The sequence below is a fragment of the Salmo trutta genome, chromosome 7, assembly GCF_901001165.1.
Source record: "Salmo trutta chromosome 7, fSalTru1.1, whole genome shotgun sequence".
Taxonomy (NCBI): Eukaryota; Metazoa; Chordata; class Actinopteri; order Salmoniformes; family Salmonidae; genus Salmo; species Salmo trutta.
The window spans coordinates 8,852,677-8,868,408 of record NC_042963.1 but is presented as its reverse complement, the minus strand read 5'-3'; positions in this window follow the sequence as shown (position 1 = coordinate 8,868,408).

The window sequence follows — 15,732 nt, the reverse complement described above, 5'->3', positions numbered from 1 at the left end:
CTGGAGTTGCCTGGGGCCAGGAGTCAGCCAATGGGCGTGTCTACACATTACATTTAAATTCAGACTTCTGCTATCAGAATACGAAGCTCGCAATGAAAAGTTGCTTCATGGTCTGATTGTGTTCAGATCTGGCTGACCACTTCAGGAGGTGGTCAAGGATGCATCGTGTGCAGATTTTTCCTCAGTCTGGACACAATCAGACTACCTAAAGTGCCAACAGTGGTCGACCGTCATCAGCACTCCTTCCACAAGTCTCCTGAAAACGTGTGTTTTGGGACCGAGAGGCACCTTTTCATTATAACATTGGAGTAAATACATTCCTAGCGTGTGAAGAACATGTTTGCTGGTCTCATAAATGCTAGCCAGCTAGCTAATATTTAGAAAAACTGTTTTTTGTTTGTCTAGAGTTATGCTAACCCATTTGCAATCCCTTTAGCATTGCTTGTTGACTAGCTAGCTACTGTCACGTCTACTCCGCTCCTCCCCTCTACTAACCACCGGTCCTGGCAACCATCATTACGCACACCTGCGCTTCATCATGAGGCACGCTTGGACTCCATTACCTTACTCATTACCTCCCCTTTATCTGGCACTCCCTTAGGTTCTTTCTCCAGGCAGTATTGTTTCTGTGTTTCATGTCAAGTCACTACTCCTATGTTGTATCATTCCATATTCTTTGTTATATTAATCTTACCACCTGCTTCTCGACTCCCACCATCTATATCTTAACTACATAGGTTAGCTGGCTAGTTAGCTACAGTAGTTCGCTACTGCCATAAGTTGTTGTTGTGTCATCATATTTTGCCTATTCCATTGTTTGTAGAATGCATACTGGTGTTTGAATATAGCATGGAAAAAGGGAATTCGGACATGCCGGGGACATGGTAGACACTTTTTAACGTGTAGACACATGGCACATTCGGAATTCAATGATCAAGACTCTATGATCAGAATACAAAAGCTGCATGACCTGTCAAATCTAGATGAGCCAATGAGCCAGGGCTTTGCAGCTATAGAATGAGCCTTTTGCTAACATGCATGCTTTATTTATTTCAAGACACATATTGATGATCTAAGTAAATGGTGCCACCTGTCAATGATTTTATCGGGTAGGATTATTATGGTTTAAATGGGTTTGCCGTCCAGATCTCAAATCAAATGTTATTGGTCACATACACATGGTTAGCAGACGTTATTGCGAGTGTAGCGAAATGCTTATGCTTCTAGATCCGACAGTGCAGCAGTATCTAACAAGTAATATCTAACAAATTAAACAACAAAACCTAATATCTAACAATTCCACAATAAAACCTAATACACACAATCTAGTAAAGGAATGGGATGAGACTATATAAATATAAAATATATGGATGAGTGGTGACAGAGCGGCTAAGATGCAATAAATAGTATAGAATAGATAGTGTAGTATACAGTACATACACATGAGATAAGTAATGTGAGATATGTAAACATTCTTGAAGTGGCATTATTAAAGTGACTAGTGTTCCATTTATTTATTTATTTTTTTCACCTTTATTTAACAAGGTAGGCTAGTTGAGAACAAGTTCTCATTTACAACTGCGACCTGGCCAGGATAAAGCAAAGCAGTGCGACACAAACAACAACACAGAGTTACACATGGAATAAACAAATATACTGTCAATAATACAATAGAGAAAGTCTATATACAGTGTGTGCAAATGAGGTAGGATAAGGGGGGTGAGGCAATAAATAGGCCATAGTGGCAAAATTATTACAGTATGGAAAATTAAGCACTGGGGTGATAGATGTGCAGAAAATGAGTGTGCAAGTAGCGGTACTGGGGTGCAAAAGAGAAAAATAAATAACAATACGGTGATGAGGTAGTTGGATGGGCTATTTACAGATGGGCTATGTACAGGTGCAGTGATCTGTGAGCTGCTCTGACAGCTGGTGCTTAAAGCTAGTGAGGGAGATATGAGTCTCCAGTTTCAGTGATTTTTGCAGTTCGTTCCAGTCATTAGCAGCAGAGAACTGGAAGGAAAGGCGGCCGAAGGAGGAATTGGCTTTGGGGGTGACCAGTGAAATATACCTGCTGGAGCGTGTGCTGTGGGTGGGTGCTGCTATGGTGACCAGTGAGCTGAGATAAGGCGGGGCTTTAACCAGCAACGACTTATAGATGACCTGGAGCCAGTGGGTTTGGCAACGGATATGAAACGAGGGCCAATCCACGAGAGCATACAGGTCCCAGTGGTGTGTAGTATATGGGGCTTTGGTGACAAAACGGATGTTACTGTGATAGACTGCATCCAATTTGCTGAGTAGAGTGTTGAAGGCTATTTTGTAAATTACATTGCTAAAGTCAAGGATTGGTAGGATAGTCAGTTTTACGAGGGTATGTTTGGGAGCATGAATGAAGGATGCTTTGTTGCGAAATAGGAAGCCGATGATTCGAGATTTAATTTTGGATTGGAGATGCTTATTGTAAGTCTGGAAGGAGAGTTTATAGTCTAACCAAACACCTAGGTATTTGTAGTTGTCCACATATTCTAAGTCAGAACCGTCCAGAGTAGTGATGCTGGAAGAGCATACATTTAGTTTGGCTTGCATTTAAGAGCAGTTGGGGGCCACGGAAGGAGAGTTGTATGGCATTGAAGCTCATCTAGAGGTTAGTTAACACAGTGTCCAAAGAAGGGCCAGAAGTATACAGAATTGTGTCGTCTGCGTAGAGGTGGTTTCAGAGAATCACCAGCAGCAAGAGCGACATCATTGATGTATACAGAGAAAAGAGTCGGCCCGAGGATTGAACCCTGTGGCACCCCCATAGAGACTGCCAGAGGTCCGGGCAACAGGCCCTCCAATTTGACACACTGAACTCTGTCAGAGAAGAAGTTGGTGAGCCACACTAGGCAGTCATTTGAGAAACCAAGGCTGTTGAGTCTGCCGATAAGAATATGGTGATTGACAGAGTCGAAAGCCTTGGCCAGGTCGATGAATACAGCTGCACAGTATTGTCTCTAATCGATGGCGGTTATGATATTGTTTAGGACCTTGAGCGTGGCTGAGGTGCACCTGTGACCAGCTCGGAAACCAGATTGCATAGCGGAGAAGGTACGGTGGGATTCGAAATGGTCGGTGATCTGTTTGTTAACTTGGCTTTCGAAGACCTTAGAAAGGCAGCGTAGGATAGATATAGGTCTGTAGCAGTTTGGGTCTAGAGTGTCTCCCCCTTTGAAACAGGGGGATGACCACAGCAGCTTTCCAATCTTTGGGGATCTCAGACGATACGAAAGAGAGGTTGAACAAGCTAATAATAGGGGTTACAACAATTTCGACGGATAATTTTAGGAAGAGAGAGTCCAGATTGATTGTCTAGCCCTCCTGATTTGTAGGGGTCCAGATTTTGCAGCTCTTTCAGAACATCAGCTATCTGGATTTGGGTAAAGGAGAAATGGGGGAGGCTTGGGCAAGTTTCTGTGAGGGGTGCAGGGCTGTTGACCGGGTTCGGAGTACCCAGGTGTAAAGCATGGCCAGCCGTAGAAAAATGCTTATTGAAATTCTCAATTATCACAGATTTATCGGTGGTGACAGTGTTTCCTAGCCTCAGTGCAGTGGGCAGCTGGGAGGCGGTGCTCTTATTCTCCATGGACTTTACAGTGTCCCAGAACTTTTTGGAGTTAGTGTTACATGATTTAAATTTCTGTTTGAAAAAGCTTGCCTTTGCTTTCCTAACTGCCTGTGTATATTGGTTCCTAACTTCCCTGAAAAGTTGCATATCGCGGGGGCTTTTCGATGCTAATGCAGTACGCCACAGGATGTTTTTGTGCTGGTTAAGGGCAGTCAGGTCTGGAGTGAACCAAGGGCTATATCTGTTCCTGGTTCAAAGTTTTTTGAATGGGGCATTCTTATTTCTTAAAGTGTAGGGGGCAGTATTTTCACGGCCGGATGAAAAACGTACCCAAATTAAACTGGTTACTACTCTGGCCCAGAAACTAGAATATGCATATAGTATAACAGAACTCATATGGCAGGCAAAAACCTGAGAAAAACTCAACCAGGAAGTGGGAGATCTGAGAATTGTAGTTCTTCTTTCTAATCCCTATCGAAACTACAGTGTCTGTGGGGTCACGTTGCACTTCCTAAGGCTTCCATTGGCTGTCAAACGCCTTCAGAAAGTTTGACAGAATGAGTGGACTGCCTGGGGACAAAGGGATTGGTAATGCGCGATCCCACGAACGAGCCTTTCCTTATTTTTCTTCTTGAATGAATGCGCTATTGTCCGGTTGGAATATTATCGCATTTTTACGTTAAATATACCATAAAGATTGATTTTAAACAATGTTTGACATGCTTCTACTAACGGTAATGGAACATTTTGACTTTTCGTGTCTCGAATTGCGCTCGCGCATTATGCCTTTGGATAGTGACCTGAACGCACGAACGGAGGTATTTGGACATAAATATGGATTATTTCAAACAAAAACAACATTTCTTGTGGAAGTAGAGGTCCTGGGAGTGCATTCTGACAAAGATCAGCAAAGGTAAGAGAATATTTATAATACTAATTCTGAATTTAGGTGACCCCAGAACTTGGCGTGTGTCTGTATAGCTTGCTTTGATGGCGAGCTATGTACTCAGAATATTGAAAAATGTGCTTTCGCCAAAAAGCTATTTTAAATCTGACACAGCGGTTGCATAAACAAGTACTGTATCTATAATTCTTAAAATAATAGTTATGTATTTTGTCAACGTTTATGATGAGTATTTTTGTAAATTGATGTGGTCATTCACAGGACGTTTTGGTGGGAATACATTTTCTGAACATCATGCGCCAATGTAAAATGCTGTTTTTGGATATAAATATGAACTTTATCGAACAAAACATACATGTATTGTGTAACATGATGTCCTAGGAGTGTCATCTGATGAAGATCGTCAAAGGTTAGTGCTTCATTTAGCTGTGTTTTGGGTTTTTGTGACATATATCCTTGCTTGGAAAATGGCTGTGTGGTTATTTTTTGTCTATGTGCTCTCCTAACATAATCTAATGTTTTGCTTTCGATGTAAAGCCTTTTTGAAATCGGACAATGTGGTTACATTAAGGAGAAGTGTATCTTTAAAATGATGTAAAATAGTTGTATGTTTGAGAAATTGTATTTCGCACCATGCTATTTCACTGGCTGTTGAATAGTGTGGGACGGTCACGTCCCACCTTGCCCAGAGAAGTTAAGATGGTGAGGAAAGCACTTTTAAAGAACAACCAGGCATCCTCTACTGACGGAATGAGGTCAATATCCTTCCAGGATACCTGGGCCAGGTCGATTAGAAAGGCCTGCTCGCTGAAGTGTTTTAGGGAGCGTTTGACAGTGATGAGGGGTGGTCGCTTGACCGCAGACACATTACGGACACAGGCAATGAGGCAGTGATCGCTGAGATCCTGGTTGAAGACAGCAGAGTTGTATTTGGAGGGCAGGTTGGTTAGGATGATATGTATGAGGGTGCCCGTGTTTACAGATTTGGGGTTGTACCTGGTGGGTTCATTGATAATTTGTGTGAGATTGAGAGCATCAAGCTTAAAGTGGCCAATGATATCAAGTCTGTAGGTAGGCAGCCGCCGCTCTATGCTAGTGATGGCTGTTTAAAAATCTGATGGCCTTGAGATAGAAGTTGTTTTTCAATCTCTCTGTTCCAGCTTTGATGCACCTGTACTGACCTCACGTTCTGGAAGGAAGCGCGTTGAACAGGCACACGTGGTTATTGTCCTTGATGATCTTTTTTGCCTTCCTGTGACATCGGGTGGTGTATGTGTGCTGGAGGGCCGGTAGTTTGCCCCTGGTGACGCGTTGTGCAGACCGCACCACTCTCTGGAGAGCCCTGCAGTTGTGGGCGGTGCAGTTGCCATACCAGGCATTGATACAGCCCAATAGAATGCTCTCGATTGTCCACCTGTAAAAGTTAGTGAGGGTTTTCCATGACAAACCAAATTTGTTCAGTCTCCTGAGGTTGATGAGGCGCTGTAGCGCCTTCTTCACCACACTGTCTATGTGCGTGGACCATTTCAGTTTGTCGTTGATATGTACACAGAGGAACTTAAAAGTTTCCACCTTCTCCACTTCTTTCCAGTCAATGTGGATAGGGGGTGCTCCCTTTGCTGTTCCTGAAGTCCACGATCATCAAATCAAATCAAATCAAATGTATTTATATAGCCCTTCTTACATCAGCTGATATCTCAAAGTGCTGTACAGAAACCCAGCCTAAAACCCCAAACAGCAAGCAATGGAGGTGTAGAAGCACGGTGGCTAGGAAAAACTCCCTAGAAAGGCCACAACCTAGGAAGAAACCTAGAGAGGAACCAGGCTATGAGGGGTGGCCAGTCCTCTTCTGGCTGTGCCGGGTGGAGATTATAAGGCAGTGTGCAGATTATCTCTTTTATTTTGCTGACATTGAATGAGAGGTTATTTTCCTGACACCACACTCTGGGGACCCTCACCTCCTCCCTGTAGGCTTTCTCGTCATTGTTGGTAATCAGGCCTAGGAAATCCAGGACCCAGTTGCACAGTGCGGGGTCAAGACCTATGGTGTTGAATGCTGAGCTGTAGTTAATGAACAGCATTCTTACATGGGGATTCCTCTTGTCCAGATGGGATAGGGCAGTGTGCAGTGAGATGGCAATTGCATCGTCTGTGGACCTATTGGGGCGGTAAGCAAACTGAAGTGGGTCTAGGGTGACAGGTAGGGTGGAGGTGATATGATCCTTGACTAGTCTCTCAAAGCACTACATGATGACAGAAGTGAGTGCAAAGGGGCGATAGTCATTTAGTTCAGTTACTTTGGCTTTCTTGGGAACAGGAACAATGGTGGCCATCTTGAAGCATGTGGGGACAGCAGACTGGGATAGGGATTGATTGAATATCTCCGAAAATACAGCAGCCAGTTGGTCTGCACATGCCCTGAGGACGCGGCTAGGGATGCCGTCTGGGCCAGCAGTTTTGCAAGGGTTAACACGTTTAAATGTTTTACTCACATCAGCCACAGAGAAGGAGAAACCACAGTCTTTGGAAGCAGGCCGCGTCGGTGGCACTGTATTGTCCTCAAAGCATGCAAAGAAGTTGTTTAATTTATCCGGAAGCAAGACGTCAATGTCCGTGACGGGGCTGGTTTTCTTTTTGTAATCCGTGATTGTCTATAGACCCTGACACATCCGTCTTGTGTTTGAGCCGTTAAATTGCAGCTCCACTTTGTCTCTACACTGACAATTTGCTTGTTTGATTGCCTTATGGAGGGCACTGTTTTTATTCGGCCATATTCCCAGTTGCCTTGCCATGATTAAATGCGGTGGTACGTGCTTTCAGTTTTGCGCGAATGCTACCATCAATCCATGGTTTCTAGTTAGGGAAGGTTTTAATAGTCACAGTGGGTATAACATCTCCTATACACTTCCTTATAAACTCGCTCACCGAGTCAACGTATACGTCAATGTTGTTCTCTGAGGCTACCCCGGAACATATACCAGTCCACGTGATCGAAGCAATCTTGAAGCGTGCATTCCGATTGGTCAGACCAGCGTTGGATAGACCGAAGCACGGGCACTTCCTGTTTCAGTTTCTGCCTATATGAGGGGAACAACAAGATAGAGTCATGGTCAGATTTGACAAAAGGAGGGCGGGGGAGGGCTTTGTATGCATCGCGGAAGTTAGAGTAGCAATGGTCGAGCATGTTACTCGCTCGTGTACTGCAATCGATATGCTGATAGAATTTAGGTAGCCTTGTTCTCAAATTAGCTTTGTTAAAATCCCCAGCTACAATAAATACAGCCTCAGGATATATGGTTTTGGTATCCACTTAAGGGGGATATACATGGCTGTGACAATAACCGAGGAGAGTTCTCTTGGGAGATAATACGGTCAGCATTTGATTGTGAGGAATTCTAGATCAGGTGAACAAAAGGACTTGAGTTACTTTATGTTGTTACAATTACACCATGAGTCGTTAACTTCCCTGGGCGTCCCACCCGAGTCAACAGCCAGTGGAATCGCGTGGCGCGAAATACAAATACCTCAAAAATGCTATAACTTCAATTTCTCAAACATATGACTATTTTACACCATTTTAAAGACAAGACTCTCGTTAATCTAACCACATTGTCCGATTTCAAAAAGGCTTTACAGCGAAAGCAAAACATTAGATTATGTCAGGAGAGTACCCTGCCAAAAATAATCACACAGCCATTTTCAAAGCAAGCATATATGTCACAAAAACCAAAACCACAGCTAAATGCAGCACTAGCTTTTGATGATCTTCATCAGATGACACTCTTAGGACATAATGTTATACAATACATGCATGTTTTGTTCAATCTTTTTTACATTAGCATGTGATGTTCAGAACTAGCATACCCACCGAAAACTTCCGGTGAATTTACTAAATAAACGTTCACAAAATACATAACAATTATTTTAAGAATTATAGATACAGAACTCCTTTATGCAATCGCAGTGTCAGATTTTAAAATAGCTTTTCGGCGAAAGCACATTTTGCAATATTCTGAGTACATAGCTCGGCCATCACGGCTAGCTATTTTGACACCCACCAAGTTTGGGACTCACTAAACTCAGAATTACTATTAGAAAAATTGGATTACCTTTGCTGTTCTTCGTCAGAATGCACTCCCAGGACTTCTACTTCAACAACAAATGTTGTTTTGGTTCCAAATAATCCATAGTTATATTAAAATAGCTCCGTTTTGTTTGTGCGTTCAGGTCACTATCCGAAGGGTGACGCGCGAGCGCATTTCGTGACAAAACAATTCAAAATATTCCATTACCGTACTTAGAAGCATGTCAAACGCTGTTTAAAATCAAATTTTTCTCGTAAAATAGCGATAATATTCCAACCGGGCAACGTTGTATTCATTCAAAGGCTGAAAGAAAATTTTTTAGAATTCTCGTGAACGCGCATCTCAGTCTCACTGTCCCCAGGCTGACCACTCACAAACTCTCCTGCTGTTCTTCGCCCAGAGACAGCAGACACCCCATTCCACTTTCTGGCGGCTTTAGAGAGCCAATGGGAGCCTTAGAAAGTATCACGTTACAGCACAGATGCTGTATTTCGATAGAGATGCAACAGAAGGACAACAAATTGTCAGACAGGGCACTTCCTGTATGGAATCTTCTCAGGTTTTGGCCTGCCATATGGGTTCTGTTATACTCACAGACACCATTCAAACAGTTTTAGAAACTTTAGAGTGTTTTCTATCCAAATCTTCTAATTATATGCATATTCTCATTTCTGGGCAAGAGTAGTAACCAGTTTAAATCGGGTACGTTTTTTATCCGGCCGTGCAAATACTACCCCTAACACCAACAGGTTAACTTCTTATGGGCAGGTGGGACGGTAGCGTCCCACCTGGCCAACATCCGGTGAAATTGCAGAGCGCGAAATTCAAACTACAGAATTATAAATATTTAACTTTCATAAAATCACAAGTGTAATACATCAAAATAAAGCTTAACTTCTTGTTAATCCAGCCGCTGTGTCAGATTTCAAAAAGGCTTTATGGCAAAAGCACACCATGCGATTATCTGAGGACAGCGCCCCGCATACAAAAGCATGAAAAACACATTTCAACCAGGCAGGTGCGCCACAAAAGTCAGAAATAGCGATATAATAAATGCCTTACCTTTGATGATCTTCTTCTGTTGGCACTCCAAAAGGTCCCAGATACATCACAAATGGTCCTTTTGTTCGATAATGTCCTTCTTTATATCCATAAAAACTTAGTTTACCTGGCTCGCTTCAGTCAATAATCCACCCAGTTTCCCTCCATCACAATGCATACAAAATAAATCCCAAACGTTACTAATAAAGTTTTCCAAACAAGTCAAACAACGTTTATAATCAAACCTTAGGTACCCTAATACGTAAATAAACTATACAATTTAAGCCGGAGAATCATTATTGTCTTTAATGGAGAAAAATACCAAAGAACACGCTCTCTTCCACACGCTTGGAAACACTACAGCCAAAATGGGAGCCAGCTAGAAAAACTACAATTTCTGGCTCATTTTTCCAAAAAACAGCATGAAACTCTTTCTAAAGACTGTTGACATCTAGTGGAAGCCCTAAGAACTGCAATCTGGGAGGATTTCGCCTTATAACAGTGTTAGGCTGAAATAGTTTTATTTTTGGGTGGTTTGTCCTCAGGGATTCGCCTGCCATATCAGTTCTGTTATACTCACAGTCATATTTTAACAGTTTTCGAAACTTTCGAATGTTTTCTATCCAAATCTACCAATTATATGCATATCCTAGCTTCTGGGCCTGAGTAACAGGCAGTTTACTTTGGGCACGCTTTTCATCCGGATGTGAAAATACTGCCCCCTATTAGTGAGCAATATACTCGGAAGCGGTGGGTGGTGTGCGCGCATCCAAAGCCTCACTAGAAGACCGCTCCGGCACCCTCTCCTCTGGCAGCGTTGTTTTGGGTCGGCCTCTGGAATCAGTTCAATTGCCCTGGGAGGTACAGACAAAGGATCCGCTTTGGGAAAGTTGTATTCCTGGTCGTAATGCTGGTTTTGCTGGCAAGTTGACGTCACTCTGATATCCAATAGCTCTTCCCGGCTGTATGTATTAACAGTTAAGGTTTTCTGACAATGTAAGAAATAATATATAAAAACAGTTTCCAGTTTCCTAAGGACTAGAAGCAAAGCTGCCATCTCTATTCGCACCATCTTTCTAATGTCTACACTTGTAAAATATCCAGACGCAATGTGTGCCTGACTACCTCCGGAGGTGGTCAGGAATATCTGATAACAATCAGATCACAATACGTCTTTTAATAATCTACACCTTTCAAAAAATTTGGCACAATCAGAATGTGGACAAGATCAGGACAAATGATGCATGTTAGCACCAGGTATAAATTGGGCTAGAGTGACAGAACTAAGCATAGACTCTTACTGCTGAAGGTAACCTGCCTTAACAACAGTTGACAATTGCTTGAGAATTACCGGAAATTGCTTGTTGCTGTTTGTGCTGAACCTGGTTTTGTTACCTGAGATTTTCCAAGTTCAAGAATTCCTTTGCCTTTAGTTTTGTGATAGAATAATTGTGGGTAGAAGTAGGGTAGGTGAGGTTTTACAGAGAGAGGATGATTGAGCATGGGGCACAATACTTTTGCCTGATCCTTTGCCCAGGACTTTAGCTGATCCCAGAGGATCAGATCAGCGATCCATCTCCACCCTGCTCCGAAAGACCAGCAGAATATAAAATGCTTCTGCTCATAGAAACCCACTGCAGACCATTGATGCTGTAGAGTTTTAGCCTACTTTTTTAGGACTACATCAAAGTTTTAGGACTACCTTAGAATTGCAACCAGCTCCCTGCATTTGACCATTTTAGTATTTATTCAGTACCTAGGAGGACAAAAAAATGTGATGTTACTATAAACAATAATGTGCATAATGAATCAGAACACATCTCCAAAGGGGAGCATAATGACCGCTAATTTGTCCTTTGGTACATATCCAACCCCCTCTTGGTTCCTAATTGGCGGCCGTAGAAACGGCCCATATCTGGCTTGGCTCCTCTATGTGGATGTGATTAGTTGTACCTCCCAGTGTTGGAGAGACTGCCTGGGCAATGGGAGGGGAGGTTAGCAGTCAGATTAGAATGATGGTGGTGGGTAAAGATTATATGGATGGTGAGGCGCAGTGGTGCACCCCTCCAGGGCTCTGTGCTAAGTCTCCTCTGTATTGGGCTTAATCAGGAGCAGGTCAGCCTCAGCCTGTCTCTGGATTCTCCTTTACTCAGGGGGCCGGTTGGGGCTTCCTCTCTCCTCTCCTCCCTTTTATCACACACTCCTCTCCTCTGCCTGCTCTGATTCCCTCCCCAGCTCCAGCCACGATGCTAATTAATTCCTATCCCAGAACACGGAGCAGGGAACTGGAGGAGCGGGGAGCTGCACACAGAATAATAAGGGATCTGAGTCAAGGGGAGAAGAAAGGAGAAGGAAAGAGGAGAAAACACATGAAACACAGCAGACTCTCCCCCTACAGTGTTTCCATGTTTCCCTGGCCCCTATGGTGGGTCTGGTACGCTATGCTAACTAGTGAGTCACCATGCAGAGCTCTGATCTCCTATCATACCCACAGCAACACAGCAACACACAGCACAATTAGACCCAAAGCATATGTATCATCACGAATGGGTCAAATTGACACATTTCTATATCAACAAAAATGTATAAAGCATACACCAAACCAAATAAAGGCAGGAAACACTTGATTGTGTACTGTATATAGGTTACTGTATCCACTGCAAGTGTATGCTGGCATCTCCAATGTCATCAGGGACTTCTTCTACAGCGTAGGAACTCTCAACCCGCTCTACTACAGCCCCTTCCAAATTAATGGGGGCGTGCTCGGCCCTCCGTGTCCTGTAGTCCATGATCAACTCCTTTGTCTTGCTGATGTTGAGGGAGAGGTTGATGTCCTGACACCACACTGCCAGGTCTCTGACCTCCTCCCTATAGACCAGTGGTCACCAACCATGAGTCAAGATCACTTTCTGAGTCAAAATGCAAGCCGTGATCTACCGTTCAGACTTTATTTAAACACTTAAGCCTATGCAATATTAACCAATTAAAAACAGTTATGTGGCAATAAGGTTTGTTCAGTAGGCTATAGTCACAATACATTATCACTGCCTATTGGTTATGCATGAATTTCCCTGCCAATGTTGTTCTTCTCAGATCATTTTGAAATTATATTTTTAATAACTATATGATCACACTGGTAATGGATCAATTGTTGTATTACTTGTGAGGAACAAGTGAGCATAATAATTTGCTTAATTTTTTTTTACTGGACTGATGGCCTGAGGGGAGGGAGCAGCGGCGAGGCTGCCTCTCACTCAACTCACCATCCCTTCGCTCTCCTTTCCTCCGCTGAGAAAAGGGGACACAGTCTTCCAGCTGATGGCGAAACTCAAGTCGCACTGCATTATTTCTGCCTCATGAACCAATCATGTTGTCCTATGACCAGAGAAAGTGAAATATTCCTTGATATTAAAAAAGTTCTACCTTCAAAATGGGAACACTTTCTTTGCCTTCCCGGCGCTAGGGCTGCTGAATGAAATGCACCTAACGCATTAAATATATTAAACAAATAGGAACACAAGGCTTTATCGTTGTTTTTTAAAATAAATGTTTGGTGATTGACTAGGAATGCCTTGGAGCAGCCCTAGCGTCGGGAAGGCAAAGTGTTCCCATTTCATGTTGGTGACCACTGCTATAGGCTGTGTCATCGTTGTCGCTTGATCAGGCCTACCACTGTTGTGTCGTCGGCAAACTTAATGGTGTTGGAGTTGTGCAAGGCCACGCAGTCATGAGTGAACAGGGAGTACAGGAAGGGACTAAGCACGCACCCCTGAGGGGCCCCGTGTTTAGGGTCAGCATGGCGGATGTGTTGTTGACTACACTCACCACTTGGGGCGCCCCATCAGGGAGTTCAGGTTCCAGTTGCATAGGGAGGTGTTCAGTCCCAGGGTCCTTACCTTAGTGATGAGCTTGGAGGGCACTATGGTATTGAGCTGTAGTCAATGAACAGCATTCTCACATAGTTGTTCCTCTTGTCCAGGTGGGATAGGGCAGTGTGGAGTGCAAAAGAGATTGCGTCATCTGTGGATCTGTTGGGGCGGTATGCGATTTGGAGTGGGTCCAGCATGTCTGGGATGATGGTGTTGATGTGAGCCATGACCAGCCTTTCAAAGCATTTCAAGGCTACCGATGTGAGTGCTACGGGGCGATAGTCATTTAGACAGGTTACCTTGGCTTTCTTGGGCACAGGGACTATGGTGGTCTACTTGAAACACGTAGGTATTACAGACAGGGCGAAGTTGAAAATGTCAGTGAAAAAAAATAATAAATCCAAATAACTTCACAGCTCTTCATTGTAAAGGGTTTAAACACTGTTTCCCATGCTTGTTCAATGAACCATAAACAATTAATGAACATGCACCTGTGGAACGGTCACTAAGACACTAACAGCTTACAGATGGTAGGCAATTAAGGTCACAGTTATAAAAACTTAGGACACTAAGGCCTTTCTACTGACTCTGAAAAACACCAAAAGAAAGATGCCCAGGGTCCCTGCTCATCTGCGTGAACGTGCCTTAGGCATGCTGTAAAGAGGCATGAAGACTGCAATTTATTGCCCTGGCCACATCTGCAATGTCTGTACTGTGAGATGCCTAAGACAGCACTACAGGGAGACAGGACGGACAGCTGATCATCCTCGCAGTGGCAGACCACGTGTAACAACACCTGCACAGGATCGGTACATCCGAATATCACACCTGCGGGACAGGTACAGGATGGCAACAACAACTGCCCGAGTTACACCAGGAACGCACAATCCCTCCCTCAGTGCTCAGACTGTCCGCAATAGGCTGAGAGAGGTTGGACTGAGGGCTTGTTGGCCTGTTGTAAGGCAGGTCCTCACCAGACATCACCGGCAACAAACCCACTGTCGCTGGACCAGACAGGACTGGCAAAAAGTGCTCTTCACTGACGAGTCACGGTTTTGTCTCACCAGGGGTGATGGTCGGATTCGCGTTTATCGTCGAAGGAATGAGCGTTACACTGAGGCCTGTACTCTGGAGCGGGATCGATTTGGAGATGGAGGGTCCGTCATGGTCTGGGGCAGTGTATCACAGCATCATCGGACTGAGCTTGTTGTCATTGCAGGCAATCTCAATGCTGTGCGTTACAGGGAAGACATCCTCCTCCCTCATGTGATACCCTTCCTGCAGGCTCATCCTGACATGACCCTCCAGCATGACAATGCCACCAGCCATACTGTTCATTCTATGGGATTTCCTGCAAGACAGGAATGTCAGTGTTCTGCCATGGCCAGCGAAGAGCCCAGATCTCAATCCCATTCAGCAGGTCTGGGACCTGTTGGATCAGAGGGTAAGGGCTAGGACCATTACCCCCAGAAATGTCTGGGAACTTACAGGTGCCTTGGTGGAAGAGTGGGGTAACATATCACAGCAAGAACGGGCAAATCTGGTGCAGTCCATGAGGAGGAGATCACTGCAGTACTTAATGCAGCTGGTGGCCACACCAGGTACCGACTGTTACTTTTGATTTTGACCCCCCCTTTGTTCAGGGACACATTATTCCATTTCTGTTAGTCACATGTCTGTGGAACTTGTTCAATTTATGTCTCAGTTGTTGAATCTTGTTATGTTCATACAAATATTTACACGTTAAGTTTACTGAAAATAAACGCAGTTGACAGTGAGATGACATTTCTTTTTTTGCTGAGTTTAGTATTGTCTACAGCGAGCAGAACCTCAAGACTTCCTTAATAGTAGAGACTGAGCACCAGCTGTTGTTAAGAAAGAGACACACACTTCCCCCTTGAACTTACCCGACGCTACTGTTCTGTCCTGCCGATGCATAGAAAAACCAGCTAGATGTATATTGTCCATGTCCTTGTTTAGCCATGACTCAGATAATCATAATATTTTGCTATTCTTCTGAAGATGGGAGACAGTGCATATGAACAGATTTCAGTTAATGGAAAGCAACTAATTTAGCGGACAATCCACCATCTACAAATTGACAATTTAATCTCTGCATATCCCTCTTGACTTCCCCTTTAAAAGTATTCTTAGCTATTCTATCTCCTTAAGAAATTAAATCCTCTATCATGGTACTTTTTATTTATTTATTTATTTCACCTTTAT